Source organism: Malaclemys terrapin, chromosome 1, assembly GCF_027887155.1.
Source record: "Malaclemys terrapin pileata isolate rMalTer1 chromosome 1, rMalTer1.hap1, whole genome shotgun sequence".
NCBI lineage: Eukaryota > Metazoa > Chordata > Testudines > Emydidae > Malaclemys > Malaclemys terrapin.
Window position 1 is genome coordinate 229248210 of NC_071505.1, and position 17489 is coordinate 229265698.

The window sequence follows — 17489 nt, forward strand, 5'->3', positions numbered from 1 at the left end:
TCCTGGGGGCTTATCTACACACAAATCTGCACCTAAATCACTAAATCAGGTTTAGTTCACAGCTTTTATTATTTTGGTGCAAGTCTGTGTGAAAATTTGGAATAAAAGTGTCTGATTTTGATTTTGCTTGTCAGTCTAGAGCACTTTTATTCTGACTTTCACTGAAATAACAAATGGTGTGAATTAAAAGTGACAGTTATTTCAGTGCAAGTTTGTGTGTAGACCAGCTTTCACATGACACTGCAGCAGAAAGCCACAAAAGATCTTGGTTTCAAATACAAAGTAACGAGACTGTCTTCCAGAATCTCAGAGTTGAGATGTAGTGGAAAGTTAGCAACAGTCACTATTATTACTACATCTCTACCTCGATATAACGCTACTCGTTTTAACACGAATTTGGATATAACGTGGTAAAGCAGCGCTCCGGGGGAGTGAGGCTGTGCACTCTGGCGGAGCAAAGCAAGTTTGATATAACATGGCTTCACCTATAATGCAGTAAGATTTTTTGGCTCCCAAGGACAGCATTATATCGAGGTAGAGGTGTATTTCCATTGCTGTTATGCCACCATGCTTCCAGTACAACTGTACCCCAGGAGCACACTGCTTCAACTTTCCCTGTTTCCAGGATTTACCAGGTTATAGCTCCCAAAAGGTATCCAACAGACCTGCCTTTCCCATGGCATCTGGCAAACCAGACACCTTTTCCTCCACTCGGATCATCCCATGGCACTGTCCACTTCATCACCTGTCACAGTTCAAAGTGGGAGAAACTGTCCAAAGAAATAGAAAAGCAGATATAAGAAACCGGTTTCCAGACATCTTATACCTGTACACTGCACAGGACCTCTGTCTAGGCACAGGTCAGAAGCAGATAGCACAAAGCAACACAAATGAAAGCTGAGATTGAACAATGCAAGATCTGCTGCTAATAATAAACAATACATGACTTCATCGGCAATTAAGCACCCAATATACCTGGATCACCAAGGCCTGGCTGGATGACACCGCAAGCCCTGTGCTAGCCCACCGTGTCCCTCCAGGATACTCGGTACATCACAGACCCAGAGATGACAAGAAGGCAGATGGAACTGCATTCATCTTGTCTGCACACATTAAATGCAAGAGAGGTGGTTCAGGTAAGGCAACTTCATTTGAATTCATTCATCTGACAGTAGAAGCCAGAACCAAAGTAATCTGATTTTATACTCATTTACAGACCATCACAGACTAAACGATTCATTAAGGAGCTCACTGATACCTTGTTGGCGATGGTGGTGAAATACCCAGACTTGTCATCCTGGGAGATATCAACATACATAGCAACAAGGCCACAGATGCAAAAGCCCCAAAAATTCATCTTGTCACTTGCCTCCCTAGGATTTTCATGGGTCACCCCTGGTCCAACCCACACAGCTAGCCACATTTTGGACCTGATCTTCAGCCTAAACGTCAAGATCATAGACATCACAATCCAGCCACTGTCTTTGATAGATGACTACCTCATTAAGGCAGTTGTCAGAGACCATCCAGCTCCCCAGGAACAAGAAAGACAAATGATCCTGATTCAACTTCAAAGGCTCATGGACTCTGACAAATTCCAAAGCCTGCTAGAAGACAGCAGCACTCCATCTGCAGGACAAGGAGTAGAAGACCTGGTGAATCATTACCATTCTTCACTGACCTCGGCCACCGATGCACTGGTTCCCAAATGGTCCTTTCCTCTTCATTGCCCACACAGATCTCCTGGGTTTTCTGACACCTTGCACTGTATGAAGAGAGGGGTGGAAACTTAAGTGTTGATGGCAGGGAAAAAAAAGTGTGAATCAAACTGGATGAAACTCAGGGTGGTAAACCTCTTCATCAATCCTGTATACCTACAACCTGCATCAAAACTGAGCACAAGTGCTGTGAAGAACTATTATCCCTCTTTGCTGAAAAGATTACGCACATTTGGGAAGCCTTCTCAAACAGCATGGATCCACTCTGCCTGTACCCGCCAACCACAGCCCACCTACCTTCCCAGAATTCAGTACATTCACTCATCAAGAAGTTCTGGACACCCTAGAGGAGTCTTCACCCAAGACTTGTGAACCTGACCCATGCCCTTCCTGGCTTGTGAAAGACAGTCATGAAAAACTGGTGCTACTCCTGATGGAAATAGATAATGTATCATTTACAAAAGGAATATTCCCTTTCTCCTTCAAACATGCAATAGTCTAACCAACACTGAAAAAAACCATCCTGGATGCATCAGTTCTAGCCAAATACTGCCCAGTATCAAACCTCCTCTTCCTGAGAAGTTCATGGAGAAGCTAGCCAAAGGCCAACTACAAACTCATCTAATTGAAACTAACATTTTAGACCTGGTACAATCTGGATTCAGGGAAGAATATGGAACTGAAATCACTTTAGTGGCATTGATGTGTGATCTTCTGTTGTCAGTGGATAGAGGACAGACATCCATTCTCATTGCCCTGAACTTCTGTGCAGCATTCAGCACTGTTGATTGAGATACTGCTGTCCCACCTGAGAGAAATGGCAGGGGCGCAGAGTAATGCACAAAAATGGTTTGAGTCCTTCCTGGGGAGATGCACCCAATGAATAGTGATGGGAAACTGTACAACATCAACAGGCGCTCTAAATTCCAGAATTCCACAAGGATCAAATCTCCTCCTCGTGATTTTCAACATGTACATCCAGCCACTAGTTGAACTGATCAGACAACATGGACTCAACTCCCAGCATTATGCAGATGACACACAGCTCTACCTATCCTTCACTATATCTGACCACACCACTACCACCCACAATGGCTCATCGCTTGGACAAGATCAGCTCGTGGGTGAAGAACAGCTGGCTGAAGCTGGACCTGAGCAAAACAGAGGTGATGCTGTTGGTGAGCATAGGAAAGAATTTTGAAGAGTTTGAAACTACGATGCAATCTCTTTGGTCAATTCAGTCTGTAGTTTAGTACTCTTGGATCCCTTGCTGGCACTAAGCAGCATCTGCAAGTAATGCTTTCTACCATCTTCAAAGGGCTGGCAGACTCTCCTGATGGATGATGACCTGGCTTCAGTTATTCATACCTTTGTCACCTCTTATCTAGATTAAAGCAATATAATATACCTGAGCATGAAGCCACCAGTGCTTAGGAAACTTCAACTAGAATGCTGCAGTGCATCTTCTCAGCAACACAGGATACCACCAGCACATCAAACCTGTCCTCCAGTCTCTACACTGGCTTCCCATAGAATTTTGAATCAAGTTGAAGGTCTTGATCCTTATCTTTAAGGCATTTTATGATCTGGGGCCAGGGTATCTAAAAGGCTTCAGGATGAAGACTGTGGCTGACAACTGTGCACCTCTGTTCCAATGGGACTTTCTACCACAAGGTAAAGCTCATCTGTGCAGGACACAGAAATTTCTTGCGGATCAGTCCAAGGCTTTGGAATGAACTTCCCTAAGAAATAACGATAATCACCAATCTCACCATCTTCCATACCAAGTGGAAGGTGCATTTCTTTGACTTTACCTTCTCTAACATAAATAAATAGCATCATGTGGATTTAAAACAAAAACACCCTCAATAGACCTAAATTGAGACACTTCACTGCATATGCTTCTCCCCATGGGAAGAGGATGAGAGAACAAACAAAGCATGACAGATTTTAGACATGTTGGTTAATGTACTACTGGAAGATGCTCAGATACCATGGTGGTGAGCGCAGTGTAAAAACCAATTGTGACAGACCCAAACCAGTGGGGTACAGGAGTCTGGTAGAGGGCAAATATACTGGTCACTGGATGAGTAGTTTTCTGTTCCCTGAGTGACCAGAGCAGGGGCTGCACTAGAGTAATCAGGAACCTGCTAGAACCAATTAAGCCAGGCAGGCTAATTAGGACACCTGCAGTCAATTAAGAAGAAGCTACTAGAATCAATTAAGGCAGGCTAATCAGGGCACCTGGGCTTTAAAAAGGAGCTCACTTCAGTTTGTGGTGTGAGTGTAAGGTGCTGAGAGTCAGAGGTGCAAGGAGCTGAGAGTGAGAGGGTGTGCTGCTGGAGCACAAGCGTTATCAGACACCAGGAGGAAGGTCCTGTGGTGAGAATAAGGAAGGTGTTTGGAGGCGGTCATGGGGAAGTAGCCCAGGGAGTTGTAGCTGTCATGCAGCTGTTACAGGAGGCACTATAGACAGCTGCAGTCCACAGGGCCCTGGGCTGGAACCCGGAGCAGAGGGCGGGCCTGGGTTCCCCCCAAACCTCCCAATTGACCTGGACTGTGGGTTCTTCCAGAGGGGAAGGTCTCTGGGCTGTTCCCCAACCCACATGGTGAATCTCTGAGGAAAGAAAATCTGTCGATAAGTGCAGGACCCTCCAAGATAGAGGAGGAACTTTGTCACACTATATAGAATAGAAAGTTATTGCTTAACCACCATTGTAAAGATTGTGACATGGATAAAAACATAGATACTTACCTAACACCACAAAAAATACTGTGGCTGGATGACTTCTTTTCTCCCATGAGTTAGTTTATGTTTGTTCAGACTGATAAATCTGAAGTTCTGACAATTACTGGTGACATGTTTTACTACATATTCACTTGACACTTGGAGACCTCTTTGTGATTAGTTGAACTATAATAATAATAATAATATTAATAATACTCATGGTTAGCAAGAAGTATCATTTTGTATGTGTCTGTTGACACAGAATTGTAAGCTCTTTAGAGCAGGGACCAGATCTTCCCATGTGTTGGCACAGTGCCTAGTTCATCTGCCTCTGTGGTAAGGTATTGCTATGTACTAACACAGGTATGCTGTTCTTCCGAAGTAAAAATATATATTAATTGGGGAACAATCAGTATCTTTTCTTCTTTGTGAACCCACATATCTGTTTCACCATACTTTTCATGTAAAACAAAATAGGAAGTGGTTAAAATGTAGTCTGACTCATTTAAACCCAGAAAAAAGACCCAGAAAAAGGAAACTGTGGATCCACCCCCACTACGTGTCAGAGCAACTGATTGTGTGCAAATAAGGGCCTAAGCTGCTTTATGAAAAAGAAAGACGTAACTTAGGCCTTCTCTACACTACAGATTTAGGTCAACGTAAACTGCTTTGCATTGACCTAGCTGTGGAAGTTTCTTCACTTAAATTTGACCCCGCCAACATAACTGCCGCTCTATGGCAATTTAGTAACACCACCTCCCTCAGCAGCATAGAGTCACGGTCAATGTAATCAGATTGACGCAGTGTCAGTGTAGACACTGCGTTGCTTATGTCAACTGTTACTGGCTTTCAGGAGCCATCCCACAATTCCCCACACTGACAACACAATAGATACAAGTGCTCCTGGTGAGGACATGCACCGCTGACACAAGGAGACAAGTGTGCACATTCACAAGTGATTTAATAACTGCCGTGACTGTATGCCAACGTAAGTTAGGTTGACATAATTTTGTAGTGTAGATATGGCCTTATGCCCACATCAGGAATATGGTGGCCTAAATATCTTTGAGGATTTGGGCCTGAGTGATCATCACCTTACAGAACAGCAGGAATCAAAATACCTGACTGAGAAATATAGCTACAAATATGGCTCAAATATTATGAAATGAATTGAGTTATGTGGGTTTTATTTTAAAAAAGGAAGAATGCATTCCCAAAATTTGCTCACAATTTCACAAAATGGTGTGGAAAACAGACATTCTAGGAATACAAAATTGCCCCAAATTAAATAGCAAAAATGGTCACCTGAAATTAAAAAAAAAACAGTAACAACCACCAAAGCACCATGCTTTTTACAACTCTAGGTGTTCTACTAATGCAACTTTTCAGATGATCACCCTCTTGTGGGTTATACGTGAACAGAGCTGCAAAATTCAGATCCAAATTGTCAACAGCCTACCCCACAATTCCAGGGATATTTACAGGCAACATTTTGGTTTGGCCCATTATAGAGATAGGACCTGGCCGCTCGATTCAGATTCTGAAACTCCTCCAAGTGTTAGGCCTGGAAGGACATTTCAGGTCCAGGCCTTCGGTTCAGACCCTTCTCCAGCTCAAGGCTGTGCCTTTAGTTTGTTCTATTTATGGTATAACTCAAGCAAAAAAACTGCAGCATTAATTCAGTAGCCAGGTTGAGAAATCAAGAATCCTCAAGTCAGGCAGTTCCAGAAGTTAAGGCTGAATACTCAACCCCTTTCCAAGCCAGTGCTGTGACATTTCACAGAATTATTCATGCAGTTGGACCATTTCCAAAAATTCATAGTGAATCATGAAAACCTCAATTTTGGTGATTTTACAATTTCACTTCCTATTTTTCATGTCTTGCTTCTTTATTTAAAAAGCTATTGCATAGCGCTACGACTGCTAAAGCAAAAGAGCTCAACACTCCCTAGTTGCAAAACTCAGAGCTGTATCTCTAACATGTAACACACACAAATGCCCTTCCCTGAAAAAAAGTGTCAATAAGCCTCATTCTCCGCAGCCTTGCACCTGGTGTAATCATTTCCACCTGTGCAAGGTAAAGGCAGAATGGGTGTAAAATGCTGCCATTATGATTTTGATAGCTTGTTTCCAGGCTAATATTACAAGTTTACATCAGCTCTTGGTTCATGAATTTCTAAGGGCTAGTCTACACTAGAAGCGCTACAGAGACACAGTTGCACTGATGCAGCTGTGCCGCTATTGTGTCTAGTGAAGACACTCTAAGCCGGCAGGTGAGAGCTCTCCCATTGATTTCATTACTCCATCTTCACGAGAGGTGGAAGCTATGTCAGTGGGAGAAGCTCTCCTGCTGACACAGCACTACCTACACGGGCACTGGGGGTGGTGTAACTTATGTTGCTCAGGGGCTTCCTATGGTTCTGTTTCCCCTTAAGATGGAGGTGACCTAGTCACCATCCCCTCAAAACTTTGGGGTGGGAGGAGGCTGAGTAAATGACAGCCCTACATACAGGAGCGTTTCTGGGGCCTTCTAGGGAGGAAGGTAAGTTATTTAAAAGGGAAGCTATCTATATTAGAGATAGATCCATCCATAGTCCTACTCCATACCAAAATGCTGTGGCCAGAATCATTTTTCTTGTTTGTTGCTTTGACCGTGTCACTCTTCTTGGAGTTACTTTACTGTTCCTCATCATGCTTTGCATCAAAGTCCAAATATTTTTCCTTTTAAGGCCCCATATAGCTCAGTCCCCACCTACTATTGCTCTTCATCTGTTTTTCTTGTTAAAATGGGGGTGACGGCACACACTTTCCTTTCTATAACTCTGAGGTTATGGATGAAAGTGCTGTATGAAAGCTAAATATTTTTATCCTGGTCTTGGTGTCTCTCAGTGGGTGTTTGATTCATGGGCAATTACAGACCTCACTGAAGCTGATGGGTGTCCTATCCACCTTTCATTCAGGGTAAATGGAAGGAGCAATTAAGCTCCCTTATGGAATAAAAGAGCTGAAACAATAGAAGCTCCCTCTCACAAAATGGAGCAGCAAGGTAAATCCTGAATAAAAGCTGGACCATGTGTCCCTAGGAGAACTGATTGCAAATGCAGGGGTTGGGGCTTTGATTTGGTTGCAGCTATCTGTCTGTGTGTGAAAGAAACCAGAAAGTAAACAGACCATCAGAGGAGCACTAGTGACTGTGAGGGTGGCCTTGAGAGAAAGCTGAGAGAGAGAGATTCTTTTGGGCACAGGACTTGCTGGAAAGTAGGCTTGGATTTCTGAATCAGGAAACTGCCTCTTGTTGTTTGTTCCTACTGTGTTCAGGGAAACAGGACTTTGTGTACATTCTTTGTAAATAAGCAGGATTGCATCAAAGAAATACGTAAGTAGTATATCTGATTTCAATTCATAACAGAAACCGCCTAGCAAGGCTCCACATATAGGCTAGCTGTTTTGGCCAAGGGCAACAATACTATCATTCTCATCTCTGACCTGGTCTTCTTTCATGTTCCCCTCTGCTCTGTCCACTCTGCCAAATTCAAAGACACCATTTTCAATACCCTTTTCATTTCCATCTCTCACAAACATCTTCCTGCCTTCTTCCACGACATTACACCTCTCCGTTGGCTGTATTTTGGGCTCCACTCAGAAACTATGGGTGAGCTCCTCACCCTCTCTGTAGTCTCTTTACAGTGGATGAAAGGGCTACTGTGCTGTAAAAGTACCCTAAATGCCACAGGTCTGGCTGTGGGACGATGACCCTGGGACAGGCACTGCAGATGGCAGCTATAAGGCTCTCTACTGAAAGTCCTAGAATAGGGTTGTGCTTGTTTCAGGAGCAGTATGTGACTGCAATGCGCTGCATTGTGGAGATTCTAGGCTAGGGAGGCTGCCATAACTCACACGTGGTTTGGGGGCTGTTGAAATTACGCCTGGGGTCCCAGAACAACCCAGGATTGCACTATTGTTCAGTGGTTTAAAGCTGTCTGCTGGAATGTGAGTTCTAAGCTGTGCCTGGGGGGAACAACTACTGGCAGGTATAATTCCAGCACTTTAGTGTCTGAGGTTGTATGTCTAGAACCCGGGACTGTGGGAAGCCTGGACCTCTGACATTGCCACTCAAGGAGGTAGGCAAAGCATTAGCTCTCTAAACCTGGAAGGTCAAGCCCCCCCAGCCTATGCTACTGGCACACTCAAGGCCTTTGGCCACCTGATTATTTCACACTGGCTGCCTAAGCCAGGAAGTGAGGTTGGTGAGCTGTCTACGCAACTGTATAGACTTCTTGCTGCTGCTACATTGGACTCTGTTCATGCCACTTCCTGAAGTGTGTATCTAATCCTATTCCTGCTCCTCACTCCTACCTTGCTCCTGCTCTGTGTCCGATCCTTGTCTCTCTCCCGTTCCTGCCCTTTCACCTCACTCCTGACCATTGGCTACCAATCCTGGCTCTGACTTCTGACTCCAACTCTGGCTCAAGCCTGGGCTCTGGCATTTGGTATCTGATCCTGTCTCTGAGCCTCAGTTTAGGTTCCTGGTCCTGGCTGTGCTTCTACTCTCTGGCTCTGATCCCCGCTTCAGTTCCCTGACTTAGACTCCTGCTCTGCCCACTAGACCTGACTCCTGCTCTGACCAGTAGGCCAGACTGCCTATGTCCTGGTTCCTAACACTGAGCTTGGACAGATGTACACACGTGTTAACACTGCTCAAGCTAGCATGCTAAAATTAGCAGTATAGCCATAGCTGCATGGGCCAGCCACCCAAGTACGAGCCTCCTGAGCCCCTAGATATATACTTGGGCAACTAGCCTTTGCTGCTAGGTGGTCACACTGCTATTTTTAGGCTCTAGCTTGAGTAGAGCTAGTGCATGTACATCTACCCGAGCTGGGAATTACACCTCCCCGCTGCTGTGTAGACATACTCTTAGGGTACGGCTACACTACGAAATTAGTTCGAATTTATAGAAGCCGGTTTTATTGAAATCGGTTGTATACAGCCGATTGTGTGTGTCCACACAATAAAATGCTCTAGGTGCTCTAGTCGGCGGACCGCATCCACAGTACAAGGCTAGCGTCGACTTCCAGAGCATTGCACTATGGGTAGCTATCCCACAGCTATCCCACAGTTCCCGCAGTCTCCGCCGCCCCTTTGAATTCTGGGTTGAGATCCCAATGCCCGGATGATGCAAAACAGTGTCGCGGGCGGTTCTGGGTACATGTCGTCAGGCCCCTCCCTCCCCCGTCACAGCAATGGCAGACAATAGATTCGTGCCTCTTTACCTGGGTTACCTGGGTTACCTGTGCAGACAACATGGAGCCCGCTCAGCTCAGCTCACCATCACCATATGTCCTCTGGGTGCCGGCAGACGTGGGACTGGATTGCTACACAGCAGCAGCTGCTAACTGCCTTTTGGCGGTAGACGGTGCAGTAGACTGGTAGCCTTCATCGGCGATCTGGGTGCTGGCAGCCGTGGGGCTTGCCTTTTGGCAGTAAATGGTGTATTACGACTATTAGCCGTCCTATTACAAGTCGGGTCATCGCACGTTAGCAGAGTCTTCCCCGAGCAGCCGATTGTGCAATAGGCCTGAAGACCATCGTCATACGCCGCCCCGTATTTGCTGCCAAGCACCCAGAAAGATGCCGAGGGCTATCAGTCATGCTGCACCATCGTCTTAAGATGTAAAAAATAGATTTGCTCTGTATTCATTTGCTTCCCCCTCCCTCCGTCAAATCAACGGCCTGCTAAGCCCAGGGTTTTCAGTTTAATCTTTGGGAGGAACATTCTGTGTGACAGTTGTTTGTGTTTCTCCCTGATGCACAGCCACCGTTCTTGATTTTAATTCCCTGTGCCTGTACGCCATGTCGTCACTCGGCCCCCCTCCCTCCTTCCCCTAGTCCGTCAGATACTACGTTTGCGCCACAGCTCAGAGAGCCGAGAAGCGGTTCGCGCCTTTTCTTTGAATTCTGGGTTGAGATTCCAATGCCCGGATGATGCAAAACAGTGTCGCGGGCGGTTCTGGGTACATGTCGTCAGGCCCCTCCCCCCTCGTCACAGCAACGCAGACAATAGATTCGCGCCTTTTTACCTGGGTTACCTGTGCAGACAACATACCACGGCAAGCATGGAGCCCGCTCAGCTGAGCTCACCGTCACCATATGTCCTCTGGGTGCTGGCAGACGTGGGACTGCATTGCTACACAGCAGCAGCTGCTAACTGCCTTTTGGCGGTAGACGGTGTAGCATGAGTGATAGCCATGGGGCTGGCAGCCGTAGGGCTGCATTGCACCAGCCCCTTGCCAGGCGATGGTATATTATGACTGGTACCCGTCGTCATCGTATTGGTGTGGCTGTCAATCATGGCCACCTGGGCAGACATGCTACTGTTTCGATGATGATGGCTACCAGTCGTAATATACTATTTTCTGCCAATTGCCCAGTATTGTCTGCTAAGCACCCAGGAGAGGCCGAGGGCGATGCTGGGTGCTGGCGGACGTGGGGCTGGCAGACGTGGGGCTGCATTGCTACACAGCAGCAGCCCCTTGCCTTTTTGCAGATGATGGTATTTTATGACTGGTATCCGTCATCGTCGTACTGGAGAGGCTATCACTCATGCTGCACCATCGGCTGCCACCTTAAGATGTAAAAAATAGATTTGTTCTGTATTCATTTGCTTCCCCTTCCTCCGTGAAATCAATGGCCTGCTAAGCCCAGGGTTTCCAGTTTAATCTTTGGGGGGACCATTCTGTGTGACAGTTGTTTGTGTTTCTCCCTGTTCCTGTACCTGTACGCCATGTCGTCACTCGGCCCTCCCTCCCTCCCTCCCGCCCTCCCTCCTTCTCCTGGTCCATCAGATACTAGTTTCGCGCCTTTTTTCTGACCAGGCGCCATAGCTAGCACTGGGATCATGGAGCCCGCTCAGATCACCGCGGCAATTATGAGCACTATGAACACCACGCGTATTGTCCTGGAGTATATGCAGAGCCAGGACATGCCAAGGCGAAACCCGGACCAGGCGAGGAGGCGATTGCAGCGCGGCGACGAGAGTGATGAGGAAATTGACATGGACATAGACCTCTCACAAGGCACAGGCCCCAGCAATGTGGAAATCATGGTGTCACTGGGGCAGGTTGATGCCGTGGAACACCGATTCAGGGCCCGGGAAACAAGCACAGACTGGTGGGACCGCATCATGCTGCAGGTATGGGACGATTCCCAGTGGCTGCGAAACTTTCGCAAGCGTAAGGGCACTTTCATGGAACTTTGTGACTTGCTTTCCCCTGCCCTGAAACGCCAGGATACCAAGATGAGAGCAGCCCTCACAGTTGAGAAGCGAGTGGCGATAGCCCTGTGGAAGCTTGCAACGCCAGACAGCTACCGGTCAGTCGGGAATCAATTTGGAGTGGGCAAATCTACGGTGGGGGCTGCTGTGATCCAATTTGCCAGGGCAATGAAAGACCTGGTGATAGCAAGGGTAGTGACTCTGGGCAACGTGCAGTCAATAGTGGATGGTTTTGCTGAAATGGGATTCCCAAACTGTGGTGGGGCCATAGACGGAACCCATATCCCTATCTTGTCACCGGAGCACCAAGCCACCGACTACGTAAACCGCAAGGGGTACTTTTCAATGCTGCTGCAAGCCCTGGTGGATCACAAGGGACGTTTCACCAACATCAACGTGGGATGGCCGGGAAAGGTACATGATGCTCGCGTCTTCAGGAACTCTGCTCTGTTTCGAAAGCTGGAGGAAGGGACTTTCTTCCCGGACCAGAAAGTGACCATTGGGGATGTTGAAATGCCTATCGTGATCCTTGGGGACCCAGCCTACCCCTTAATGCCATGGCTCATGAAGCCGTACACAGGCAGCCTGGACAGGAGTCAGGACCTGTTCAACTACAGGCTGAGCAAGTGCCGAATGGTGGTGGAATGTGCATTTGGACGTTTAAAAGCGCGCTGGCGCAGCTTACTGACTCGCTCAGACCTCAGCAAAAAGAATATCCCCATTGTTATTGCTACTTGCTGTGCGCTCCACAATATCTGTGAGAGTAAGGGGGAGACCTTTATGGCGGGGTGGGAGGTTGAGGCAACTCGCCTGGCCGCTGATTACGCGCAGCCAGACACCAGGGCGGTTAGAGGAGCACAGCAGGGCGCGGTGCGCATCAGAGAAGCTTTGAAAACGAGTTTTGTGACTGGCCAGGCTACTGTGTGAAACTTCTGTTTGTTTCTCCTTGATGAACCCTCCAAACCCCCCCCCCCCGACCCGGTTCACTCTACTTCCCTGTAAACCAACCACCCCAGCCCACCCTCCCCTCCCGCTTGCAGAGGCAATAAAGTCATTTTTTTTTAACATTCATGCATTCTTTATTAGTTCCTTACAGAGGTAGGGGGATAATTGCCAAGGTAGCCTGGGATGGGTGGGGGAGGAGGGATGGAAAAGGACACACTGCATTTTAAAACTTTAAGTCTTATTGAAGGCCAGCCTTCTGATGCTTGGGCGATCATCTGGGGTGGAGTGACTGGGTGGACGGAGGCCCCCCCACCGTGTTCTTGGGCGTCTGGGTGAGGAGGCTATGGAACTTGGGGAGGAGGGCTGTTGGTTACACAGGGGCTGTAGCGGCGGTCTCTGCTCCTGCTGCCTTTCCTGCAACTCAACCATACGCTCGAGCATATCAGTTTGATGCTCCAGCAGACGGAGCATTGCCTCTTGCCGTCTGTCTGCAAGCTGACGCCACCTATCGTCTTCAGCCCGCCACTTGCTCTGTTCTTCCCGCGATTCAGCCCGCCACCTCTCCTCTCGTTCATATTGGGCTTTTCTCATCTCCGACATTGACTGCCTCCACGCATTCTGCTGTGCTCTATCAGCCTGGGCGGACATCTGGAGCTCCGTGAACATCTCGTCCCTCGTCCTACGTTTTCTCTTTCTAATGTTCACGAGCCTCTGCGAAGGAGAAACATTTGCAGCTGGCGGAGGAGAAGGAAGAGGTGGTTAAAAAAGACACATTTTAGAGAACAATGGGTACACTCTTTCATTACAAGGTCGCATATTTCGGCTTGCAGGCAGCCATCGTAGGCCACAGTGTTTTGGCTTTTTTAACCTTCTTAACATGCGGGAAAGTTTGCAAACAGCAGTGCATTTCCCATATCAAGGATGAATTGGGTTGTCCATTTAAAATGGGGTTTCAATGTAAAAGGAGGGGGCTGCGGTTTCCCGGTTAACATGCGGCACAAACACAAGTAAACCACCCCCCCCCCACACACACACACGATTCTCTGGGATGATCACTTCACCCCTCCCCCCACCGCGTGATTAACAGCGGGGAACATTTCTGGTCAGAAGAGCAGGAACGGGCGCCTCTGAATGTCCCCTTAATAAAATCACCCCATTTCAACCAGGAGAGCTTTCTGGAGATGTCCCTGGAGGATTTCCGCTCCATCCCCATACACGTTAACAGACTTTTCCAGTAGATGTACTGGCTGCGATTGCCAGGGCAAAGTAATCATTAAACACGCTTGCTTTTTTTTTTGTAATGTTTACAAATAGTTACAAAGTTACACTCACCAGAGGTCTCCTGTGTGCCCTGAGGGTCTTGGGTGAGTTTGGGGGTTACTGGTTCCAGGTCCAGGGTCACAAACATATCCTGGCTGTTGGGGAAATCGGTTTCTCCGCTTCCTTGCTGCTGTGAGCTACCTACAGTACCTCCATCGTCATCTTCCTCGTTCCCCGAACCGTCTTCCCTGTGTGTTTCTCCAGTGAGAGAGTCATAGCACACAGTTGGGGTAGTGGTGGCTGCACCCCCTAGGATCGCATGCAGCTCCGCGTAGTAGCGGCAAGTTTGCGGCTCTGCCCCGGACCTTCCGTTTGCTTCTCTGGCTTTGTGGTAAGCTTGCCGTAGCTCCTTAATTTTCACGCGGCACTGCTGTGTGTCCCTGTTATGGCCTCGGTCCTTCATGGCCTTGGAGATCTTTTCTAATACTTTTCCATTTCTTTTACTGCTACGGAGTTCAGCTATCACTGCTTCATCTCCCCATATGGCGAGCAGATCTCGTACCTCCCGTTCGGTCCATGCTGGAGCTCTTTTGCGATCCTGGGAGGACTCCATCACGGTTACCTGTGCTGATGAGCTCTGCGTGGTCACCTGTGCTCTCCACGCTGGGCAAACAGGAAATGAAATTCAAACCTTCGCGGGTCTTTTCCTGTCTACCTGGTCAGTGCATCTGAGTTGAGAGTGCTGTCCAGAGCGGTCACAATGAAGCACTGTGGGATAGCTCCCGGAGGCCAATAACGTCGAATTCCGTCCACACTACCCCAATTCCGACCCGCAAAGACCGGTTTTATCGCTAATCCCCTCGTCAGAGGTGGTGTAAAGAAACCGGTTTAAAGGACCCTTTAAGTCGAAAGAAAGGGCTTCGTTGTGTGGACGTGTCCAGGCTTAATTCGGTTTAACGCTGCTAAAGTCGACCTAAACCCGTAGTGTAGACCAGGCCTTAGTGGCACAGCACAGAATCTCATCCCATATTTTCATTTTTAAAAAGTTTCTAGTCCTTATATTTAGGAAGATGACCTTTGAAATGTGAACCAGAAACAGGTGAGGCAATGTCTTCCTGATGAACAACTTTTAGTTGTTTCAAAGGCGCCTAACTGTAAAGCCCAATGTTGTTGATTGAAATGGAAATGTTAACTATTTCACAGCTGATCAAAATATGCAGCAAAAAAGGGGGATGATTGTGCAGATCTTCTAAACTGATCTACTGTGAATGGTATGTCATTTTAGCATCAAGAGTGAAAGCAGCCTGGATTATGAGCAGACCTAGAAGAATACTCCCCTTAAGTAAAATCTTCAGAAAGTCTTAGCAACATATGAAGTTTTTTTTTTAAACTAAAGCTGAAAAAAAGAAATAGGTCAGTTTATGTTCGTATCATTCAAAGAGTAGCTGGAGTTCTTACTACATGGAATCGTCTTGTAACAGAGTAAACAGCACTTGTGCAACGTCCAGAGTTCTCAGAAATTACATTGCACTTTTGATAGCACATATTGTTGAAGAGATCTTATGAAACAATGCAACTTGTTTTTCTCTGAACGATGCAAACTCAGCTGCATTCACATCTCTCTTCAGAGACTGAGTTTTATTGTAAAACAGGAGTAGTATGTTGGGTATATTCAAATAACAGTAAATGTTCTAGTATTGGACAGTCCAGTGTGGCCTAATTGATCAAAAGTGATTTTGGACACCCAAGCAGAGATACCATTTAAGGGCCTGATTTTTCGGAAAGTGCAGAATACTCCTTCCGAAAATGTTCCAAACCACGGAAAAGCCACTTGTATTTGAAATGTCAAATTAATCCAAAAGCGTCCAATTTCCTAGGATTTTAAATATGGAATGCTCTAAAATTTAAGATAACGTGTTGTCTGGGACTTTGGAAAGCTATATGCGCAGTCAAGCACCCTTCTACATGCTGCTGGAGAATTAACTTCCCTTTTCCTTGTCCAGGTTTCCACCCTTAGAGCTGATCCAATATAATAGTAGTGGAATGATAATTTGTATTATGCCTGCTGTGACTGAGAAGTCTTTACAACATTAGTCCACCAAGGAACATGCAAGTAAACACAGTGCCAACATGTTTCTCATTTGAAAAATCATGTTTTCTTTGATTCAATTTAATTATAATTCGCTGGGTGTTGATCAACTCACCGCTTCAGGACTTTGCCTCCTGCAGATGCGTGTTCAAACTCTGAGCTCAGGAACTGCCTTAATAGAGCTACTTAAAAGCTCTTTTTGTTTTACAGTCTGCAATCGTCTTGGGCTAGAGCCAAAAAGAGACTTATGTGTGACAACACCCAACTTCTAGGCACTTTGCCATCTAGTATAAGCCTCAGCCCAGGCTTCCAGGACAATACCTGGGGAGGGTTAGTCACCTAAGAAAGGAATCCTCAGAAATCCACATGTTGAGTGGGCAGCTGTCTAAGCTAGCTAGGAGTGAAAAGCAGAGGAAAGGGGTGGAGCTTATGGCCCAGATTCACAAAGGTCCTTAGGCACCTAACTCTGTTGATCTAGTCCTTAGGCACCTGACTGATGGGCTGGAGGGAAGCACCTATCTCGGCTCAGGATTCTGAGCTGTGCACCTCTAACCCACACACCTCCTGGATGTGGTTTTCTGTCCCATCTAGTGGCACTAGGGAGAGGGATGGATATATATATATATATATATATATATATATATATATATATATATATATATATATATATATATATATATAAAATTATTTTGCTATACGGCCTTCACTAATAGCCAGTTGGCTTTTAGCTCAGGCAATAGAGCTCATGCACTTAGCTCCAGAGGTCCCAGGTTTGATCCCACCCACCAGGGTCTGTCGGTGTTATACACGCTCGCCTGGAGTTATATGCCTAAGGAAGGCCAGCCCTTCCTTGCAATAAAAAGAGAGAGATTCCCCCAAATCCTCCTATTGTAGCCAATAGCACTGTGGTTATGGCACTCAGCTGGAATGTGGGAGATTCAAATTCCTGCCCTACCTGATTTGGAGTAGAAACTTACACCCTGTTCTCTTACCTCCCACTGGGCTATTGGCTATTCTGGGCGTGGTTCCCTCCATTTTCTCCTGTTGGAGCTGTTCCGCTTTGTATAAATAATTAAATAGTAAGTGGAGTAGGGATTTGAAGCTGGGTCTCCCACATCTCAGCTGAGTGCCCTAACCACAAGGCATTCTGGGTAGATGCACACAGCTAGCTCAATTCCCAACTTGCTCACCCTCTGCTGTGTTTTGTGTGTGAGGCCTGATTCTGTAGGTGTGCTCTGAAAACACTTAACAGATCAGGCCCCGCTGGGGTGATAGGCAGGGGAAAGCCTAGTCTGAAAATCTTGTCATGGCTTAAGCATGAACGGGAGCTCCAAGCAGCACCTTAGTTGTGGGGCAGCGTCAGGATAAAGGCAGCTTTGTGCATGCCCACTGGCAGAAACTTAGCCACCTAAGATACTTTATGCACCAGTATGGTTAGGCAGTAGCTGAGGCATAGTTTTGAAGATGTCAGTGGCGCC